The sequence below is a fragment of the Hemibagrus wyckioides genome, linkage group LG01, assembly GCF_019097595.1.
Source record: "Hemibagrus wyckioides isolate EC202008001 linkage group LG01, SWU_Hwy_1.0, whole genome shotgun sequence".
Classification (NCBI taxonomy): domain Eukaryota; kingdom Metazoa; phylum Chordata; class Actinopteri; order Siluriformes; family Bagridae; genus Hemibagrus; species Hemibagrus wyckioides.
The window spans coordinates 4,615,845-4,623,835 of record NC_080710.1 but is presented as its reverse complement, the minus strand read 5'-3'; the positions used below and the strand labels follow the sequence as shown (position 1 = coordinate 4,623,835).

The window sequence follows — 7,991 nt, the reverse complement described above, 5'->3', positions numbered from 1 at the left end:
GATCTAAACCTCAACGCAATGGATCTAAATCTGAATCCACTATATCTAGCTCTGAAACCAGTAGATCTAAATCTGAACCCACTGGATCTAAATCTGAACCCAGTGGATCTAAATCTGAATCCACTAGATCTAGTTCTGAAACCAGTAGATCTAAATCTGAACCCACTGGATCTAAATCTGAATCCAGCTGATCTAGCTCTGATCCCAGTGGATCCAAATCTGACCCCACTGGATCTAGCTCTGAAACCAGTAGATCTAAATCTGAACCCAGTGGATCTATGTCTGAACCCAGTGGATCGAAAAGTCTCCCCAATGGATCTAAATATGGCCGCTGTTTTGAAATTTCTCCACACTTTACACCCTGGATCCAAACAAATTAGTACCTTTGTGAATTTCATTCATATTTTTGTCATTTTTGTTTTGTTTCAACAAATTTTTGTAACGCAACCCATGATTTAGAAAATATTGACTTCAGTTTTAAATGACATTGATTTATTAAACTAATCAGCCATACCATTAAAACCACCTGCAACCCCTTACAAAGCCTTTAAACTGTGGAAAATATTTTTGTCTGAAACTATAATGATCTATTTAATACTATTCAATTAACACTTCACTAAAATCTGACTCCAGACTCCACATTGACCCGACAGCTCAGTCAAGCAAGACTCTAACTAAAGAAGACGAATCATGCAGACTGGATGAATGCAGATATCAGTATGTAATCAGCGCTGGTTACAAGAACTGAGCTGCTCACGAATGAACATCCCAACAACCTCTGAAATAATCATCACAAAACATAACCTTTTATTCTTTTCTCTTACCTTTTCATAATATTCAAACCAAACCCTCTTTACTGAGAAAATCCCACCTACAGTATCTTTTTCCTTGGAATTTCGGGTTCTTCTGGACACCATTATCTCTTAATTTATAACTCTTTCACATTCCATTACAATTGGACTTTCGAGATCAGTCATATAAAAATAATGGACATCTGTGCTCTTATCAGTGGCACTTTCTAGCTTTTTCCATTTAGCAGTTCACTCTGACCTCTGAAGACAGCATGGTTGAATTTCGGGGCCTCTGCGCCGTCTTTGCTTGGGTTTAATTTATTGCTCCATTTTTCTTTACATTTGCACTAGCCTGCAGTTTTAATTGTGTTCTCTCACATACTCACAGCTCTATCTCCTCTGACCTCTGACTGAGGGCCCAACTCTCCCCTCCTCGAGGTACCCATACACCTATAGTTGGTTTTCCACGACCCTTGATACAGCTCCACATTTCGTCTACCACAAAAAAGGCCTGCCAAACTGATGTTACCCCCACCGTTAATCACTCTACACAGGCCATGCAATCTCAGTCCAGAGTTAACGACCATACCAACCTCTCATCCCACACTCTACATTATTAAACCTGTAAATAGAGGTGATCAATTAATTGAGGTGGTACCTGACAACCCAAAAGCTCACACTTTTGTCTAAAAGTGTAAAGTGCCCCTCTCTTCTCATAGTAAATTATTATTATTATTATTATTATTATTATTATTATTATTATTATTATTATTATTAATGTCATTATTATAAATAACAATACACTTCTATACCATTTGTCACTAACAATAATAGCCCTTGCTGCCACATTTCTGGCAATATAGTGTGTATATATATATATATATATATATAGAGTAGACATGCGCACTTTCAGTTGGGTTGGTGCACAGTAATATAAAGTATACATGCTCACCAGGCACTGGTCTTTACCTTCTATAAGTGGATGGTCGTTTCAACACAATATTAATCTTAATTTCAAGTAAGAACTATTTCAATATCACATTTGTCTTTTCTTTGTTATTTTTACAGCGTATCTCTGGAAAATATGTCTCAAATTCAACTTGTATACACTCCATACACCACGGTGTATTTATGCAATACAAGAATTAACAGTGCAATCACCACTTCAATCCAGCTTCATTTCAAATGCAGCACAATCAGCAAAATATCTCCCCCAGATTCAGATCACACTTCAGAATTATACAGTGATTTTTGACATTCCAAAATTAAAAAGTCAAACACAGAACTATTTACAACGCACACAACTAGCCATGCAATACCATCGCCTAGACTTAAAGCCGCACAGTAATCCTCAGATATACCACAACAACAAAGACAAACACAATTTATTTACAACAGGGCCCCCTTTTTAAAATTTTCTTTATTTTCTTTATTTATCTCTTTTTTGTCTTTATTTTTTTCTCTCTTCACTATCACCTGGATCCAGGAATTTCTACTCAGTGCTTTTCTCTTCGTTTCTTTTCTCTTTCATCACTATCACCTGGACCCGGGAATTTTACGTCTTATTTCTCTGTATTTCTCTTTATTCTCTTTATTTCTCTGTATCACCCGGGATCCAGGAATTTTTACTACTTACACCTGTTACTTGACTCTTGATTTTCTCCCATTGACAGTGTTCTTGTTCACAGAATTTAATTTCCGCTACTGAACGCTCTGTTTGCTTCAAAACAAGGGCTTTTTCACAGGACTTTCTCTCATACCACCTGGAACCCACCAGGACTTCCGAACATACTGAACCCTGCAGGGTCATTTTTTAGTTCATTCACACATCTGACACCATCCAATATTTATCAGGCATTAATCATGCAATTTTATTTTATATATCTTTAATTTACTATTACTGAAGACAGCGTGGTTGAATTTCGGGGCCTCTGCGCCGTCTTTAATTGCTTGGGTTTCATTTATTGCTCTATTTTTCTTTACATTTGCACTAGCCTGCAGTTTTAATTGAAAAGTGGGTGCATCAGAGAGAGTGCTCTGAGAGGATCTGGCAATGTAGGACCCGGGGGTAAAACTCAGAGTGAAGCTTCCCTCCACCCCTTTATGCAATTAGTGCTCCTCCCTCTCTTCTGATTCAAGATTCAAGAAGCTTGATGTGTAGGGCCCAGTGATAGGCAGGGAAAGATGGGAAAAAGAGAAGGTAAAGTCAATATTGGCATAAAGGGAATCTTTAGAAAGTTTAGAAAAACTGACAGATTTGGTCTTGAATTATTTTAATTAATATCACTGATGGAGAGATAGTTAGTGGGTAGAAGCAGAGAAAGCCAACAGTGAAAGAGACAATCACGATAACTCAGACACACACACACCTGTGATCCACAAAAACTCTGATGTAGATAGTGAAAGTATGTGTTACTGTCACTGTCTTCTATTTTTGCCTACCTAGAAGCTGAGAAAGGATATTTCTGACTTGTCCTACAAGATAATTCCTACAGGGTGTGTTCTGTATTCTCGGTTTTCTCAGAGACTTCTCAGAAACTGAATGAAAAGATGCTTTCATTTTTGAGGTGTGACATTGGTCACTTAATTCTTGCAGTCAGGTTGTTAAAAACAATGATTATAAAATCAGTCACAGTGTCAGAGTGAGATGAACGAGTACATTAATGACAGAGAGTCATTTTTTATTGAATTAATGTATAATGCATATAGTTTAGTGTTTACTGTAATTGTTGGCTTACTGTAAAAAATGGCTTCTATATGTACTAGTAATTATTATATTAACAATTATCTTGTTATTACACATATTCTACATCACTGTCCTGATCATTATTGTACGCTGGTTTTGTGTATGCGTGTGAAGGCAACCACCTATATAGATATTGTTTAGTACGACTAAGAATGTGTTGTGATTGAAGGAAATGTTTCCCTTTAATTCTAGATATGTAGAAATGCACAGATAAACAGGAACAGTTTCATAGTCTCCTGAATCATTATCACCAAATTTCTAACAACATTGATTTATATTTATTTTATTTTTTTTTAGAAAACGATTCCTTTTGATTCTGGTTCCTCCTCATTTATTAACCAAACATTGTTAGCATAGTGTATTATTAAGTGTTTCTGAAAGGGAGCTAGCCACCCTGCATCCACCACACCTTACATCAAAAGATCTCATTTATTTTCACAATAAATATAGTATAAACATAAGGGAAAACAGAAGGCCATTACAGCATGCAAGAGACATTCTGTTGGTGATTTTACTTTCATAATTGTTTTTGAAAAGTAGAGGAGAAGAACGGAATGGCAGAAGTCACATGACCAGTATTAAAACACCACTGATGCTTAAGCTTTGGAGAAAACAGAATACATTTCTAGTTTTAAAAAAAAAAAAACGCCTTACAGCACGACGTGGCCTTACAGCGGGTTTTATTCCGACATGCCACCTTCACGTGCTATCGAAATGATCTTACTTTCTACTTCTGAAGTGGGAATTACCAGTATATCTTGTCAAAAAGACATTAAACATAAGCAATGTCAGGATTATTCATACATAATTTTACACCATAAAAAAAAAAAATTCAATTTCTTCTGTGGGATTTTTTTTTTTGTAATAATCTTACTGTACCTCAGCTTGTGCTTTATTGGAAAGCGTGCCCTAGGAGTTTGACTTTAAAACTGAACATTTTATAGAGTGTATATAGTATTTATTAATATCCGGAAGGATTCAAATAGGAAACTTGTCCAAAAATTCAAATTAAAATGGCTTTTCCTAAAAAAAAAAAAAATACCTACAGGAAGTGTCTGTAGACCTGTAGGACTAATTATGCAGTATTTTGTAACAGGATCCATTTGGGTTCCTACTCAGGTCTTGGTACAACTGTTTAAAAAAAGTCTCTTAACCCTTTTTAGCAAAATGTCATTTTATATTACCCTTTTTTCAGATTTTGACAAAAGAAATCTCATAGCTGCATCAGTAAAAGATGATGAACAAATAATGATTAATAATGAACAAATTCAGAACTTGGACGTCCGTCAACATCCACTGATGAAGGCACAACCGAAACGTTGCTGATGAACACAATGCTTTATGGATGGAGACTTTAGGGACACGCTGTACTACAGAATCTAATTGTAGATTTGTATATATGTTGCAGCTTGTGTGACTGATTTCCAGGAAAATGGTCAGGACACAAGAAATGAAAGTAAGGTGAATGCGTAAACACCAGAACTGTAAAGCCAGTAAAACAGTGAAGCTCTGGAGTCCTGGAGCAAAACTTGTGCAACTGATCAACGAGGAATGTTCAATGCCATTACACAATCTTAACTGAAATTCATAAATAATCTGTTATAAACTAAAATATATAAAACATGTTAGTGATGTAAAATACAACTATAGAACATAATATAATTTTTTTTAAATGATCAAAGAAGGAGAAAAAAGACCACTGTTTTTAGAATATTACAACAAGAAAAATAAGAGAAAACATTTCAAATGCTTGCTGAAGAGATGTGTCTCAACACAGCACAGAGAAACACCCTCAGTAAAGGTCTTCCTTCTAAACTTGGATGAGTCATGTCACTCTTGAAGCCTGATGGTACGTAGGTGGGGTTTTGCCCATATTTGGAATTGTTGGTGAGCTTTTGTGTTTGAAGATGATTGGCTGACGACCGATAGAAAACGAATCGGCTTCCTTTTCTCTGTTGTAGTCGTCAGGAGGAAATAACAGATAAGGAAATGGTGAGTGTCTTCAAACAATTTTATTACTGTCGTTAATGTACTTATGACTAGACTCCTCAGTTTCATATTTATCTGACTTGAACTCTTGTGCTAAAGGGTGAGGTTAGCTAAAGGCTTGCTTATTCTTGCTTGAATTAGTGTTCAGTGCCAAGAGTCAAAAGACAACAAGCATTTGGGGGAAAAGAATAGTTGGTGTTTGCTAAGCTTACCACATTCTTTATATTTATTTTACACAAACTTATAGTACATTCTAAAACACTTCTTTATCCTGCACTGCCAGGTTATTAATCCGTCATCATCCAGAGTCAAATTTCAAATGAATAATGGTTTCTATGATGTTGTGTTAACTACATTAACATATCACATTTTCAGAAAAAAGACAGTATTTTTATAGTGTTCTATATGTACATTAGTTTGTTTACTGTAACTCTCACACTGTCATTACTGATAGTTATTATCTGGATACACACTCTAACTGAACAAATACACATCATTCATTGTGTGTAATGTGATTACTGAGATTTGAGTAACCAGATGGGAGAAATACTGTAAAGATTACTGCAACTACTAATCATCATCATTGTCATGCTGTGTTCACACTGATTTTTTTCTCATTTTACAGGTTTTCAGATATTTATACATTATTCTACAAAAAATGAGCAAGTTTAAAAGATTATATTCATATATTGGATTTGAGAAAATATCAGATCCACCATGGCTTATTACAGAAAAATATATTCTACCAGAATCTACAAATGGCCCAGTAGTTTATAAAAATGGAGAAATTGCCGAATATAATGCCAACTCGATGCTAGCAATTTCAGAGGAAACACCTTGCATAATAATCACTAAGTTCAATGAAGGAAACTTTAGTTCACATGGACTCGGCTGTTATTACGGTAATGGGAATGTCTTGACTGCTTTACATGTAGTTAAGGAACCAAATTTAAAGACGTCAAAAATACTCATTGCTTTCCCCACTGAAGACTTTATACTGGTCTACAAGGCTGACTTGAAATTTCCTAACACTGACACAAAGCGAGATCTAGCTTTTGTTAAGTTACTAGGCAACACTCATCCACTTGGTGATGGTTTACAAAACAAGATTGCTGAAGTAAATAAAAATGATAGAATATACTTTCGTACCCAAACCCAAAATGGGAAATTTCAGAAGCAGGAGGGTAAAATCTGCCGGCCAAATTCAAGCATGAGGCAACAAATGGGTGAGAATGAGTTTGTAACATCTGTAGCAGGTAATGAAGGAGACAGCGGTTCACCTGTTTTCAACGATAAACATGAACTGATCGGTATATATGTAAAAGTCTTTACACACCACAGTGAACCTGAATATGGCTGCTTTTCTGAAATTTCTAATTTTCCACAGTGGGTATGATTGTAGCCTTAGTAATAGAATCTCAAAAATCAGAAAAATAAATAAATAAAAAATTATCCTGCAGAACACCAAAAACATGCAACACGTTAGCCAAAGCGAACCGCTGTACAGAAGCCAAGCCCCTTTTCAGATTCGTTTCTGCTTTCTGTCGGACTAAAAAAGCTCGGAAAAAGCTGACGTCCAAGCGCAACCTGAATCCGCTGAGTTTCACCTGATAACAGCGAACATTTACTACACTGGTGCCAACACCCGGGAGATCCGCGCACAAAGAAAGTGGAAACGGACACGCAGCCAAACCCCACCACCCCCACCTGGTGCAGATCCTGCAGTCTCCACGGTATAAGAACATCATCATCATCAGGCTCTCTTACATATGATGCAACAACAGCAAGAAATCCTCGCTGAAAAAAAAAAATCACAAAGGATCCAAAAACACTCACCATCCAGAACCTGCTGGCATGAGCCGCCTTCTAAACTCTTCCATGAGTTTAGACATGGAGACATGGAATCTGGAGATGCTCGAGAGTGTCTGGATGAGACCACACACACACACACAGAGTCAGAACACCTTGGTAGATAAGTAGATCACCGTTATTAACTCTCTTATTACTTATAGGGCCATTTTCAGGTTTGTGTATCAGTTTCTCTATTACATGGCAATTTAAGTTCTCAAATCAGTTGCTTAAACATTTTCTTTAACCCTCCTGGAAATCTGATGCCACAAAATGTGTGGTTGGCCCCAGTAAATTAGACAAAATGTCTTTAAATATGAAATAAAAAAATATCAAACATATTTGGAGACATTAAACATCGAATGACCACAAATTGACGCAGACGTTACAGCAACAATCAGATTAGGATTTTACACATTTTTTAAAAGCAATTTTATTTTTTTTTAAACAAATTATTTGGCAGACATTTAAAAGTTCATTTTAGAATTTTTTTTTTTTACAGGTTTTAGATGTTTAAAATGAATCTTCTGGATTTCAATAAAATCTCAACAGTGAAAACAGTTGAAGGAAAATTCAATATCGTCAAAATACACTCTATTGCCAAAAGTATTCGCTCA

General features: G+C 35.9%; 1 long non-coding RNA gene across 1 annotated transcript; it reads left to right on the top strand.

Annotated features, from left to right (window-relative positions):
• Positions 1 to 5,274: 5,274 nt before the first annotated feature.
• LOC131361178 (uncharacterized) lies at positions 5,275 to 7,247 on the top strand. Its single transcript, XR_009205975.1, has 2 exons — positions 5,275 to 5,529; positions 6,152 to 7,247. It is a non-coding gene; the product is annotated as an uncharacterized LOC131361178 (long non-coding RNA).
• Positions 7,248 to 7,991: the final 744 nt, after the last annotated feature.